This window comes from Zootoca vivipara, chromosome Z1, assembly GCF_965207765.1.
Source record: "Zootoca vivipara chromosome Z1, rZooViv2.hap1.1, whole genome shotgun sequence".
Lineage (NCBI taxonomy): Eukaryota > Metazoa > Chordata > Lepidosauria > Squamata > Lacertidae > Zootoca > Zootoca vivipara.
In genome coordinates, this window is record NC_142583.1 from 14,860,737 (window position 1) to 14,876,513 (window position 15,777).

Below are 15,777 nucleotides of genomic sequence, written 5' to 3' on the forward strand. Positions count from 1 at the left end.
CCTCCAAATACATAGTATTGTTTTTAGGCAGTTGAAGCTGCCTTAGAAGATAACATTTTCCATCTGGTTATTTTTCTACCAGCCACCAGCCCACACCATGTTTGTATTTTTAAAAAGTGCTATGCAAGAACAACCTTTGCCAACCTGGTTCCCTCCAGCATTGCCTTCCCATTAGATATCAAACAGATAAACAACTATTTGACTTTTAGAAGACATCTGAAGGCAGCCCTGTTCAGGAAAAAATTCAGTGGTTGATGCTTTATTGTGTTTTTAATATTTTGTTGGAAGTTGCCTAGAGTGGCTGGGGCAACCCAGTCAGATGATGATGATGTTGATGTTGATGATGATAATTTATTATTTATACCACACCCATCTAGCCACTTTGGGCAGCTCCAAACATTAATTAAAAACACGATAAAACATCAAACATTAAAAACTTCCCTAAATACAGCTGCCTTCAGATGTCTTCTAAAAGTCAGAAAGTTATTTAGTTCCTTGACATCTGATGGAAGGGCATTCCACAGGGCGGGCGCCACTACCAAGAAGGCCCTCTGCCTAGTTCCCTGTAACCTCACTTCTCGCAGTGAGGGAACCACCAGAAGGCCCTCGGTGCTGGACTCAGTGTCCAGGGAGAACGATGGGGTGGAGACACTCCTTCAAGGATGCAGGGCCGAGATTGTTTAGGGTTTTAAAAATGGGCGGCATATAAATAAATAAAATTCTTCTTCTTATTCTTCCCCATCAGTATGTGTTAGCGGGGCCGGATGACAGTTGCAGTCCGAAACATTTGAAGAGCATCAAGTTGGCAAAAGTTGTGCTGGAAACACAATCTCCCGCTAAAACAATGATTTCTAAGATTGTTCCAACAGTGCACAGTGACAAGGAGAGCACCCAAAGCTGAGAGTAACTGTGGTGCAAGAAACCTGGTCCTTGCTGGTGGTCTGGGTACAAGCATGAAGTCTGGAGCTCAATCTATGAACATCTCTCCATGGTGGAGATGCTCTCCATGTTCTCCAGGTCACACAGCACCACACACTGTGTGCATCCCAGGGGGAAAACCTGTGAGAGAGGAGGTGCCATTCTCCAGATGTGGGTTTCAAGGTAATCAGAGGAGCGATAGGGAATCTCAGTTCTGAAAGCAGCAAGAGTTGGGAGGGATCTGCTGCAAGAAGGAGGGGAGAGGTTCAAACAAGGCCAGCCTGCCTACAGCTGTTTCATAACCCAAAGGCCAGTGAATGCAGAGAAGTAACAGAAAGGGGGGAAAAAGACTATGCAAACATTTACAACAAGCCCAGTAAACTTACCTTGACCAGCCCCTGATGAGTCAAGAGTTATTTGTCAGAGTCTGTCTGAGGCCAGAGCTATGTGTTGAGAGACAGGGTTTCCATCTTCATAGACCTCCTTCGTAATCCTAAGGTGAATTTGAGGGCATTTGCCCTAGATAGCTTGCAGGGTAGCTCTTTCCCCACTTACAAATTCTTCCCTGCAATTGCCTCCCGCAGACTCACCCAATTAATTCCCATTGGACCAGAAGAGGGGAGAAATGACACACGAGCAGAAGTTGGAAATCTCAATGCAGGTCTCCCTGTCTGGCCCTTGGGCCTCATTCCAGAGCATGGCCCTCCTCAGGCCCACTCAAGTACTTGGGATGTGTCTTTGAACTGTGATAATTATGCCTCTTGCTTGCCTGGTTGGAGAGAAGTGTGCCTAGGAAACTCTGGCTTTCACATGGTGGGAGCACAGTTGTCAGGAACAAGCCAGCAGTGAGCCACACAAAGTAAATGGAGTCAACTCTTTATTAGAAAAAACAGAATCTGCACAGGAGTGCCGGGCCTAATGAGCACGGCAACTCTTCTTCGGTCGGTCTTGCCCCTATGAAACAGCTGTGGGATCCCCGCCTCCCCACAGCTGCCTAAGTCCCCTCCTCTCCAGGGTTTCTCCCAAGCAATCTGAGACTGTGTCTGTGTACAGCTAACTTCTCTTCCGCCCTCTTCATGCCTCTCCTGGTTCTGGGAGAACCTGGGCCAGATCTAGACACATTAAAGAAAAACACAATTCAGTTAAACGCATTGTAAACTTCATAAAGGGAAACCCCGTTGGCAAAGGATGGGACTCCACAGCGCCATCTGGTGTCCCAGTGTTATAACTCACATAAAGCGTTTTTTGTTTACTAATGTAGCTGAGTCCCAGGAGAGAGGTGACCATGTCGCAGGGGAGAGGGAGACACCCATGACTCTTTATCAGCCTGACTCATCTCTGCCTCTTGGCCTCCCTCATCCTACTCTCCTGCTGCAGCTTCTAGCTCTGGTTCTATATTGCTCTCCAGCACAGACTCCCCCCACTCACGAAGCCCTGTTACCTCTTCAGGTTCTGACACCTCCTCCACCCAGCCTTCTCCCTCTGACCACTCATCATCGTCCCACCACCAATGCCCAGGCTCTGAGCCTTCTTCCATTGGTGGTTCCCCGGCTGGTTCCTCCCACCATACCCCTGCATCCAACTGCTCCATGGCATCAGCCTACTGTTGCTCCACCCACCCTTCACCTTGGCTCCACCCACTGATGGGAAAATCTCATCCTCCTCTCTGTGAATATTTGGCTTTAGAAATACATAAAGGCAAAAAGGAGGCTGCTTTCTACCAGGTCAGACATTTTTGTGTTTCTATATCATACAATGCAATGGCTCTCTTTCTCAAGCACAAATCTTTCACCTCACCTGCTAACTGGTGGCTCTAGGGATTGAACCTGGGATGTGCTGATGCAATGTGCATGCTCGCCACGGGTGATGCTGTGGTCTAAACCACTGAGCCTCTTGGGCTTGCCGATCAGAAGGTCGGCGGTTCAAATCCCCATAATGGAGTGAGCTCCTGTTGCTCTGTCCCAGCTCCTGCCAGCCTAGCAGTTCGAAAGCACAACAGTGCAAGTAGATAAAGAGGTACCACTGTGGCGGGAAGGTAAACGGCGTTTCCGTGCGCTCTGGCTTCCGTCACAGTGTTCCGTTGTGCCAGAAGCGGTTCAATCATGCTGGCCACATGACCTGGAAAGCTGTCTGTGGACAAATGCCTGCTCCCTCAGCCTGAAAGCGAGATTAGCCCCTCGACCCCCTAGTCGCCTTTGACTGGACTTAACCATCCAGGGGTCCTTTTACTGTCCCCACTGACCTATGCCTCCAAATGAGGTTAAGGGGCCAAACAAGGAAATGATAAAGAAGTGATTAGGCACTTGACAGATAGTCAAGGTGATCCATCCTTGACAAGAAAAGGCAACTGAGTTTGAGCGAAGAACTTCTGCCACCACATCTCATACATCTGTACCTTTTTTGTCTAGTACTTAAGAAAGGAGAGAGAGAAACAGGAAACATACCTTTTCAATTGTTTAGGATCCGGGGGGGGGGGGAGTTGGATAGCTTTCTATTCTCCTGTGGTTGTTGAAAGCACAGTGAAAATAATGAAACATTGAAGAACAGGAAATTCTTGTGGTCTTGAGGGTCTCGTGGTCTTCCTGGAGGGGCTTAAGGAGAAGCCAAGCACTAAAAAGCCAACCCCTCCCCTGAAATGTTAAGAATTCAGAATTATATGAGAGTGTTTGTAAGCCAAGTTTTTTCCAAATACATTTGATGGTGGCAAATCAATTTGTTTAAACTCAGGCCTTTCTCAAATCATGGAGGGAGTGAATAAAAGTATAATCTCATTTTAGAGCAAAACAGACCCAGGGATGGGAAGAGCGCTGCCATTGCTAAGTCTGCTATTTATCTCCTTGCAGCAGCACCCCTCCCCCAAGTCCTCCCCCCCTTAAGGTTACTTCTTAGCAGAAGGAGAAAAGCACCTTTCTGCATATCTTTCCAAGGATTGCATGCCAGTGGCAAAGGCGTGTAGAACAATTACATTTAAATATGTGAAATTCACCTCCGTACAGGAGGCTAGTTTCTGCACATGCTTATCCCCTCTCCTTCGCTTTTATCCTCCATTCAGGGAAGCAAAACGCATGATCAGAGTTGAGGAATACATTCCAGCCTGGCAAAACCACTTAAGGAGGGTGCAAAGCAGGGCTGGTAAAGGGCGAGGGTGGTGGTGGTTGGGGGAATGCTATGGACTATGGAGAGTCCTAAGGGCTAGTTACAAAGGCCTGTTTCTCCCATCCCTGATCTTGGATTCAAAATATTGCTTTGAGATTTTTGCACAGCTGAATGAATGCTGCATATCGGGATGGAGAACAGGAGGAGACAGGAGTCGCAGTGCAAACAAGGTGGCAGGAGCACTGGCTTGGCTCTGCAGGTACAGGACTTGCAGGGCACCATCATTACTGCTGCCTCCCTGCTCCCTCTCTCCATCCTGCCATGCAGCAGCCATGAAGCTAGAGGAAGGTCAGGTGAGCAGCATAGCCACACACACACCCCTCCATGCCACTCAAAGCTAATACAGAGTCAACCTGAAATGTTCCTGGACCACTCCATAGGACAACACAGAATCTATCTACCTGAGCCAATAGACAGACATGCAAAATGTTGTGGACGTCCCGTGATTTGACACACAATTGTAACAAGCCCCAGGTACCTGAGAATGATAATGCTGCCAAGTGAACACAGCACTGTACTGCCAAATGGAGCCGAGCCACCAATACTTTCCAAAAGCTGTAAATGATACTTCTAAAGAGCAGCAGTAGCATTTTGTTTCAATACGATGTGGGTATGGTGCTGCGAGGAAGAATCCCTGTGCGGTTTGGCCAGTGCTGCATTTATTTATTTAAGGGTGCCTACAGGTTTCACTTTTTTAAAAAAAGTTTTGGGGAAATAAATTCCCCAAATAGCTAAAGCAACATCAGCCCTTCTGAGGACTTCTTCTAATTTCATGCTCAAGCTTGTTTGTTCGGACTTGTTGATTTGCCACTGAGGAATACTAACATCTGGCTGTGGAAGAGTTCTGTCGAGCGCAAACACTGTAAATCAATGTTTCCCGAACTTGGGTCTGCAGCTGTTTGGGGACTACAACCCCCATCCTCCCTAGCTAGCAGGACCAGGGGCCTGGGATGATGGGAATTGTACTCCCAAAACAGCTGAGGACCCAAGTTTAGGAAACCCCGCTGTACCAAGGGGAGACAAGGAGGGGCAGCTTCCCCCCCCATTCAAACTGAGGTTCTGCCCTCCCCCAGCAAAAGGCCTGCCCTCCCCTAACAAAACTCCTGGCTACGCCCATGCTGCTGTAAACGGAACTCCACCTGAGGTTGTACAGACCATTGGGCTAAAAATAATCTGGCATGGTTTGCCTACACACCAAATAATACATTTATATGTGTCAGTTTGCTAACATGCAGCGTGAATGGAGATACAGCCACTGGGAATTGTTGGCTACCAAATTTATTTTATGAAGCAATGGTTTTAAGGTTGCATGGTCATAGATTAGTATTTTATAGGTTACCTTGACATTTGCAATATAATCAGGGACCCAGGTGGCGCTGTGGGTTAAACCACAGAGTCTAGGGCTTGCTGATCAGAAGGTCAGCGGTTCGAATCCCTGCAACGGGGTGAGCTCCCGTTGCTCGGTCCCAGCTCCTGCCCACCTAGCAGTTCGAAAGCACGTCAAAGTGCAAGTAGATAAATAGGGACCGCTCCGGCGGCAAGGTAAACGGCATTTCCGTGCGCTGCTCTGGTTCGCCAGAAGCAGCTTTGTCATGCTGGCCACATGACCCAGAAGCTGTCTGCGGACAAACACCGGCTCCCTCGGCCAATAACGCGAGATGAGTGCCGTGACCCCAGAGTCGGACACGACTGGACCTGATGGTCTGGGGGCCCTTTACCTTTACCTTGACATTTGCAATATAATTGTTCTGGGGTTTTTTTGGCATTACAGGGCTGCCTTGTGCTCCATTTGGTATCAGCTATTAGCATGAAGACTGTGTCTCGCATGATGCTATCAGTAGAGGAACTGCTGTGCTGCTGCTCCTTCTTGTCTTGCCAGAATAATGGTAAAAGATAAAAGGTAAAGGACCTCTGGATGGTTAAGTCCAGTCAAAGGCAACTCTAGGGTTGCGGTACTCATCTCGCTTTCAGGCCAAGGGAGCCAGCATTCAGGCCAAGGGAGCCACAGAAAGCTTTCTGGGTCATGTGGCCAGCATGACTAAACCATTTCTGGTGCAACGGTACACCGTGATGGAAACCAGAGTGCATGGAAACGCAGTTTACCTTCCCACCACAGCAGTACCTATTTATCTACTTACACTGGTGTGCTTTCGAACTGCTAGGGTGGCAGGAGCTGGGACAGAGCAATGGGAGCTCACCCCGTCATGGGGATTTGAACCGCTGACCTTCTGATCAGCAAGCCCAAGAGGCTCAGTGGTTTAGACCACAGCGCCACCCACGTCCTTTCCCAGAATAATGAGAGAAACCCTGGCGACCCTGAAAGAGTCCTTGCTCTGGCTGGTCTCCATATCAGTGTTGTTCCTTAGGAAACACTGGCATGAGGAAGAACTGTAGGGTGGGGATCTCCTCCGTGGGTGGGGCTATTTCCTGTGGCAATGTGGCTAGGAGTAGCACCTCATCAGCTCTCTCACATCTGGTGTCATGTGCAAAGTCAGTTGAATCTCCGAGATTCTGCTGTCTGGCCCCGTATCACTCCTCTTATGTTTGATCCTAGATAGGCAACATTCTAAATTATCATTTTTCTATATGTATGTAACTCTACGATTGTATGATCCTATGTTTCCGGGGCGGAGTGGGGGAAGGCATCTATAATAAAACATGTGGCACAGAACTGAGGACCAAACCACTTCATATAATAGATAGATATATCTGAAAGTTTCCTCCGTGTAAGCAATTGCTCATTCTCAATGTATGGAGAAAACAGACACATCAGTGGAAAGGCTAAATTTGGGTCTTCTCCCTGATGTTCTTCTTTTCACAAGGTGGAGAAAACTAGAGGTGTTGAAACATTTTTGCATGCTGTCCTGTACCTGCAGTTGAAAACTACACATCCTAGGACCTGTGTTCTCTGCATTGATCTGACTGTATAGATCAGCCTTTACTTCCATTTAGGATTCCAGCCATCATCATATCTCATTCCATTGCTCCCCGCCCAATTCTCATTGAGTGCAGTTTTCTGTAGTGGCTTATCCTTTTTTTTAGTCCGAGAGAGAAAAGAAAGAACTTGCCTTCTTAGTGTTACCAACATGCAAAAATGTCGCTAAAAAGATTTCCATTAAATCATGATAGAGAGATTAGATTAAACAGTGAAGAAGCCATGACTAGTCTCTCTCTCCCCCCCCCCCGGTTTGTACACATTTACTCAAGATTGAAACAGCTGTTTTTACATAAGCTTACATCTCACAGGGACCCAGGTGGCGCTGTGGTTAAACCACTGAGCCTAGGGCTTGCTGATCAGAAGGTCGGCGGTTCGAATCCCTGTGACGGGGTGAGCTCCCGTTGCTTGGTCCCAGCTCCTGCCAACCTAGCAGTTCGAAAGCACGTCAAAATGCAAGTAGATAAATAGGAACCGCTACAGCGGGAAGGTAAACAGCGTTTCCATGTGCTGCTCTGGTTTGCCAGAAGCAGCTTTGTCATGCTGGCCACATGACCTGGAAGCTGTACGCCGGCTCCCTCGGCCAATAATGCGAGATGAGCGCGCAACCCCAGAGTCGGTCACGACTGGACCTAATGGTCAGGGGTCCTTTACCTTTACATCTCAATTAGACAGCTCTGGAAAACCTCGCCTCCACTTTGAGAGCAGAAAAGTTGGAGGATCAAAAACTGAAACATTCAGTAAGGTCCAGCTGCACGGCTATGAGAGCAAGCACACATAAGTTTTCTCCCTGTTAGGCCTTTGGCCAAAGGATATATCACACACCATTCTCCAGATTCGTAGTGTTGGTTTTTGGAAAGAAGACATGGATACGTTATAGATTTGGGTCAGGGACATGACCTCCAAATCAAATGCAGGACAAATGCACTTAACTAGAACAGATGCCTGCTGGCAGAAGATGCTGAATATTGAGGGCTAGCAAGGTGCTATCATTATGATGGGCCAAGGGCATGGAGAGAGAGCCTGTGTGTTGCAGAAACCCTTACTCAGAGAGTGCAGTGCCTCTATTTTTTCCACCCCATGAGAAGTAACAGTAGTAGTAGTAGTAATAATAATAATAAAAATAATTTATTATTTATACCCCACCCACTCTAGTTCCCAACATAGTTTTTTATTTCCTTGACATCTGATGAGAGAGCGTTCCACAGGGCAGCGCCACCACCAAGAAGGCCCTCTGCCTGGTTCTGTGTAACCTCACAGTGAGGGAACCGCCAGAAGGCCCTTGGAGCTGAACCTCAGTGTCCAGACTGAACAATGGGGGTGGAGATGCTCCTTCAGGTATACTGGGCTGAGGTCATTTAGGGCTTTAAAGGTCAGCAGCAACACTTTGAATTGTTTTCAGAAACGTACTGGGAGCCAATGTAGGTCTTTCAGGACCGGTGTTATATGGTCTCAGCGGCCACTCCCAGTCACCAGTCTAGCTGCCACATTCTGGGTTAGTTGTAGTTTCTGGGCCATCCTCAAAGGTAGCCCTACATAGAGTGCATTGTAGTAGTCCAAGCGAGAGATAACTAGACCATGCACCACTCTGTCATGAGGACCATCCTAGTGGAGGATGTCTACCCTGGTTGTATAGGCATTGTTTTCTCTACATTTTGGGGAGGAGGGCGGCTTGAGCAAGAGCGTCTACCTCCCTAAATGAGCCCCCAATATCATTTATTCCAAAGCTTCTTGGTGTCTGTGTGTCTTGAAAGACAATTGAGTGTGCCTCAGGGGTGAAGCCAAACTGCTGCGCTATCTCTCTCCTGGGCGCAAGCCGGGGCAGTGTGTATGGAGGTCCTGGGCTGCTCAGACAACAAGATCCCCCTCTTAGCCTTGCTGATGCAGTCCAAAGGAAAGCAGAGCAATACATTTGGCACCAGCTTGGCTGAAGAGAGGCCAGAGGCGTACAAAGCACCATCCAACTGCCTTAGGAACTCCACTCTGGATTTGTGTGGGATTTAATCCTAAGTCTTTTCTCCCCCAAATACATCCCCAACCAGAGGTTCTACCCCTCCCCTAGCACCCCATACACCCCCATTCCAAAAGATTAAAATGCTAGGAGTTTGGGGAACAGGAATTGGAGACGAACCATGTAATTTTATGCATGTCTAATAAGAAGTAAGCTCATAAGGTTTAATGGGACTAAGTATATGTGGCCCTGATTCCCAGAGACCAGGAAGATTCCGATCTGTATGCCAGGAACTGCCTCATCTTTCTGGTGCCTTCAGTTGAACAAGCAAGGTCTGCTCTTCAACATCAAATGAGCATTGATTAAAGGTGAAGACAGAGGCAATGTTTTAACTGTGGTGGAAGTAGCTCAAGCACACATTTGCTGCATTCTGAGAGCCATCCGTCTTCAGGACAGGAAAAAAAACGTGCTCAAAAACCACTTGTGCTGAACTTTTACGTTGCATCCATCTTCTTCCTAATTACAGAGGATTAGATGAAAGCAGAATTCACTTTCTACACGGTTACTGTGCAACCTTCTAACGCAAGCCGAACAATGCCTGAAAACAGCAGAATAACTTCAGTGTTTCAAAGATTTGCTCTTGACTGAGTCCATAATCAGGAGCAGGGGAAATGAGAAGTGCTGAGTTTTTACCCTTGGTGAGAAATAACACATAGGGCCCTTCAGCATCTGTTCCCCTCTACATTTATCTGAAAGGGAAGGATGCAGCCTGACCTCAAGGGAGTGGTTTGCTAGGTGGAGCCGAGTGCGATTTAGCGAGAAAACAACAACAAAACCCCAGCAGTCACACTGGACAGAAAAAGGAGAACATATTGTACTGTATGAAAACATGTTAAGGAGAGGTAGGTGCTTCACAGGAAAGCAGGGCTATCACATGAAAACATGGGGCGTGAGAGGCTGTTGTCTCTCCTTTTCGGCTGCAATCTTACCTGGGACTGCGAGGAAGCCCTTGCAAACTCAATGAGACTTACATCTGAGCAGGCATTTTTAGGATTGTACTCATAGCATGGACAAGGAACCATTTTTACCCTAGAGAATAACCAGTTCCAGAATTTGCTTGTCTTCTACCCTCCCTTCTATGCTTTCTGGTTTTCTGCCAATCTGTCTATGACTGGAAGGAGAGAGACCCTTCCTTATATACACTGAAAAGAACTGTCTAAAAGCCTTGCCCTTTATTCTATTTGTTTCAGTTGTGAACAGCATAGTAGTACTGGTTTCGTTTAGTTTCTGGTTTGGATCCAAGGTAACAGGGTGGGCTATGTTGCAGCTCCTTGAAAAAAACCCTTGGATATTTAATTTTTTTAAAAAAAAATCAGGTTCTGTTTGATATCCTTTGGATCAAGAAGGTTTACTCCCTTCTAGGGTGCTCCTTGCAGACTGACATATGTTTGGCTTTCTTCTCCTGGCGATATCTTTTGTTTATCAGGTGAAGTAAGCTTTGCCTTAACCACAATAAATCAGGTTAATCTTTAAGATGCAGCAGGACTCACTGCCTGCCAGTGGCATGGTGTGGAAGGGGTCACAGGGTTGGTTGTCCCAGGTGCAAAATTGTTAGGGGGCACAAAATTTCAACACCCCGTGCTGCTGTGTGCTTCTGTGACTGAGCTCCATTGAAAACAGCTTCTCCATGCAAGCCAGGAAGTGACGCATCCAGACAATTGAACAACTCTTCTTTTCTTATCTCTGCAGCTGCAATCTCCTGGGTGATGCGGGTGCAGTTAGGCAGTTGAATGTGCATGTGTACTCTGTTGGTTTCCCTCTCTCCCACCCATCTTCTCTGCGCAGCCCTGGGCCCTGGCAACCCATGCTACGTCACTGCTCCCTGCACCCTTCCACCATGCACCCTGCACCCTTCCACTAAAATGGGGCTGGTAGGAGCAGAGGGACTATTCCCCAAAAGGCTTACCTTTATTGCCCTCCCTCCTCCCTTTGTTTCAGAACTGTTTCAGCCCACATCACACTTATTCTTCCTTCCAAAATGATAACCTATCCAGAATCATGTTGGGAATGGTAAAAGGTCTCAGGGTCAATTCCTGGCATCCTCAGGTAAGGCTGGGAGACACCCTGTCTGAAACCCTAGAAAGCCCCTTCCAGTCAGTGCAGACAATACTGAATCTATATAATCCTGCTTCCTAGGTTCCTAATGCCTAACAGCCAACCAAATTTGGCATACTGCCCACACACCCCTCTCCAAAGGCACACTTGCAATTGTATTCCTCATTTAACAAGGTATGCACAAAGCCTCTCTAATATATGAAGGAATAATAACATGAATTCCAATGTTCCTTAGAAAGTCCGTGCGATAGTAGCTGTTTAAGCAATTAATCCGACTGGGCAATTCTATGCATGTTTACTGAGATGTCCCACTGTGTTCAATGTGCTTACTTCCAGGAAAGAATATACAGAATTATAGCCCTAGATCCTTTGTTCCTTTCTCATTACTTTCTCCTGAATCTTACTGTTTTCTTTATTGCGTTCTTGTTTTTTTACTTCCTAAACTAATGTTTTTGAACAGAAAAAAAGACTCCCAAGCATATCTGATGGAGGATCACATGACACGTACTCGTCTAACACTGGCAGCTGACTCCAGCAGATAAGATACACAGGGCTCCCCCCCCCCCGTCTTCAAAGGACACGCCCTGTTGAGGCCATCCTAAAATGGATAGCCCCACCCTAACCATCTGCAGGGCTCGAGCCTGTGTTTTGCAACACACGGCAGTCTCCAGGGAGACTGAGATCATCGTGAAGCAAACGAAAACGAATGTTGTGCTGGTTTTGTTAGCTAGTTTTCATTTGACCCAGCAGAGCACCCTCCAAAGTCATAGGGTCGGTTATGAAGGTTGCAGCTCCCAAGTTTTTAACCCTCCCTGTAATCATTGCCATGCATTACAAAGGCAGTCTGGGAATGTACCCTGCACCCAATTAACTCTCATTGATCTCAAATGGATCAGACTTGCACTCCAAATCTAAATGTGGTCCACTAGGTCTGAAGTCATGTCTGCTATGCAATTTACAACTTGGTGCATTGTTTTCTGTTGTGATGGTTATTTAAAACCGATAACATTTTCAAGAAAAGTGCAGGTAGATATACAAAATGAAAAAGAATCAGAACAGGGTCCCCCTTTAAAAAAGAGAGAGAGAGAGAAACCCCCATGTTTGATTGATGGCCAAATAACATCAAAAGTTTGTGATACAATCATTGTATTTATTATAACTAATTTTCTCCTTATTGGCCAAGTCTCCATTCTATCGTTGCATAGAAGAGAATTCAAAGTTTCAACATCTAATTGATTTACATCTTGAAGTAGGAGGAAGTCCTCAAAATTCATTTTTTTAATATAATTCTCCAAATTTGTTGTTGTTGTTTAGTCGTTTAGTCATGTCCGACTCTTCATGACCCCATGGACCAGAGCACCCCAGGCACGTCAAATATTATCCAAATATTACTCCCCAAATATAGTAATTATTTGTCTTCCCCTAAATAATGCAGCTACAGAGATGGGTTGGGTACATTCCAGGCTGTACTGCCAATTCAGGACAGGATTAAGTTGTCAGTAGGGATGGAGGACAAATTTGATTCGGTACACAGTTAAAGCCAGCTCTAACTAATTCACACTTTCCTAAACAAAAAGTGAACCAAAACACAGCCATCCTTTGAAATTTGCACTTGTCTGAATTTTGTGATGCAGCTTTCCAACCAATGGTTATCAAAATGCACATACAGTCGTACCTTGGTTCTCTAACAGAATCTGTACCGGCAGTCCATTCGACTTCCGAAAACATTTGAAAACCAAGGTGCGGCTTCCGATTGGCTGCAGGAGCTTCCTGCGCTCAATCGGAAGCCATCAGACGTTCGCAAACTGGAACACTCACTTCTGGGTTTGCAGTGTTCGGGACCCAAAACTTTCAAGTCTCAAGGCATTCGAGAACCAAGGTACGACTGTATTAGGCAAAACTGTGGATAAAAATGAATAGATTAGTTAAAATAGCATATGAAATATATTATAGGGGGAATTGCTTGCAAAAATGTGTACATTAGTCCAGACTGCATTTTAAAATGGGTTTATTAGGAGATATTTGCACTAAAATGCTGATATTATTATTATTATTATTATTATTTTAATCACCACAAAATGTGGAGGACTGAATTTCAGATTAGAAAAATGAGAGCCGAAATCGATATATCCTTCCATCCCTACTTAGGAGTCCTTTGAGTTCTTATTGGGGCCTGACAAGGATCAGTTGATGTTTCACATCAGTTTTCAAAGCGGGGGAAGAAAACCCAACGTGATAAACTATCTCCCTTGAACACCGAGGCACTGGAATAAAAGTAGTTCTATGGTCACTCACTGAGGACAAAGTTATTATGTCTTTCACAAATGAGTACCAGTTTGACCCCATGCCCATGCAAAATGCTATACGATTTGATATCTCCCTTGAAGGTTGTGACAGTCAATTGAAAGGTGGTATTTGCTTTCAGAAGGCCGCCCTACCTTTGAAGTATCTCTCTCGCACACTCCTCCCGAACAATATGATGCAAAACAATGTGCAGTGCCCTTTAAAGAGGGAGACATTGCAAGGAATGCTAGTTAGCGCACTCAGACCACTACTCACATTCCATGTTTCGCCCACACCTGTTTCCAGGGTGGGGATGCAAAACTGTTGTCAATGCCACATCTGAAGCACAGCCTCATCAACCATGCGCTTCACTGGTATAAATTAAATTAGATTGAAAGTGCGAGATAATATTTAACAGGCAGGAGAAATCCAACTGTTGTGTGGGAAGGGAAACCTGTTTCAAGTTGATTGGCGTCTCAGGTGTTACAAGAAGACCCTCCATTTATGTGGAAATAGATGTTCAGAGCTGATTACTCGAGGGAAAAAGGCTCCACCTGAATATTCAGCAGATTTTTGCTGTTGTGGGTTTGACAAATGTCCCCCCCCCCCAGCTGTAAACTCTACTGTAGTTGCTTTGAAGTTCTAAGCACACCTGTGCAGATCGCAAACAGTCAGGCTAGACCTCCCACACCCTTGCTCGAAATTCACAATGCAACATGTCAAGTAAGATATGCCCTCCAGTCCCTTGTTTCAAAGCCAAAGCCATACCTGCTAAGTTTCTGCGAAGTTTAACCCTCAGTCTGAAAGAAATGCCGGGAGATCAAAACAGAAAGTCACAATGGAGGCATTAGGTACATTAAAGACAGAAAGGTGTGCAGACTAATCAGAGTTGCATAACAACAACAGCACAATTCATGAGAGCAGAAGTCTCTCTGGGCTCAGTGTCCTGGTTCTAATGTAGAAGGGATATTCTTAAAAACCCCGCAAATAACTTTAGAACCTTGATCAGTAGTTATTTTTGCTCGGCCCAGTATACCTGAAGGAGCATCCCCCAGACACTGAGGTCCAGCGCTGGGGGCCTTCTGGCGGTTCCCTCACTGCGAGAGATTAAGCTACAGGGAACCAGGCAGAGGGCCTTCTCAGTAGTGGCGCCCGCCCTGTGGAACGCCCTCCCATCAGATGTCAAGAAAATAAACAACTCTCTGACTTTTAGAAGACAAGGCAGCCCTGTTTAGGGAAGCTTTTAATGTTTGATCTTTTATCATGTTTTTTTAATGTTCGGTTGAGAGCAGCCCAGAGTGGCTGGGGAAACCCAGCCAGATGGGTGGGGTATAAATAATTTATTATTATTATTAGGAAGTTGATTATGGTTTGGGCCAAGGCTTCTCTGAAAATGGCCTAATATCAAAGGACGCAAACACACGCAAAAGTGACAGAGACCAGAAAGAAACTGATTTGCTCCTCCCCAGAGCTTTTTTTCCAGCTGGAGCTCACCGGAACTCAGTTCCAGCAGCTCTCAGGTGGGTGCCATTGCCATTACAAGAGAACAAGGGAGGTGTTCATGGTGAGTTCTGGCAACGGGGGCACAGCAGCAAGGCCAGGCCGGGCTCCAGGCTCTAGGGCCAAGAGGCACCCGGCGGGTTTGATGTCTGATGTACCGGTTCGGAAAAATTATAGAGCAGACACAGTAGATTTGATGTTATCAGAACTGTGTAAGGTGGCGGCTCCAACAACGAAAGGACTTTGGATTGACTTGGCAGAAATACCTGCGTGTGAAGAGATATTGTGAATTTATGGAAGAGAATCAGATGGACATAAAATCCAAATAGAAACATGTCATTTGTTTTAAATCGCTTGTGGGAATAATCCAGAGGCTGTGAAGAATGGATAACAACGGAAAGAACTAGATGAATTATTGGAAGAATATGAAATATGAAATTCAGTGAAATCAAGATGAGGATGAGCCCTCCAAAACTTGAAGCAGGGGAAGTCTCTAAAATAAAAATAAAAATATAATTTGGCAGAATATTTGGACTATTTGATATGCATATATATATATACCGTATATATATATATATATATATATATATATACCGTATATATATATATATATATATATATATATATATATAGGAATATGTAACGTGAATTAATTGGATTGTTAATTTGGAAAATGTAATAAAAATGATTTGTAAAGGAAAAGAGAGAGAGACTCCCGGCGGCAGGCAGAGCGGTATGAGGATCTCTGCGTGGGGGCACCTGGTTCACGCCCCTTCAAAATCATGCACCCAGGACTATGGACCCCTGGCCCTCGCCATGCTATGCCCCTGTCCATGAGGAACTTATAGTCCAAAGCTAGACAGCAGTTTTCTCATGTTTTGTTTTATTAAAAAATGGCTCTTTGAATGCACTGTTTCTA

General features: G+C 45.8%; 1 long non-coding RNA gene across 1 annotated transcript; it reads right to left on the bottom strand.

Moving 5' to 3' along the window:
- Nucleotides 1–1,761: 1,761 nt before the first annotated feature.
- Nucleotides 1,762–13,578, bottom strand: LOC148687285 (uncharacterized). Its single transcript, XR_015947899.1, has 3 exons — nucleotides 13,514–13,578; nucleotides 3,363–3,548; nucleotides 1,762–2,030 (listed from the first exon to the last, which is right to left on the bottom strand). It is a non-coding gene; the product is annotated as an uncharacterized LOC148687285 (long non-coding RNA).
- Nucleotides 13,579–15,777: the final 2,199 nt, after the last annotated feature.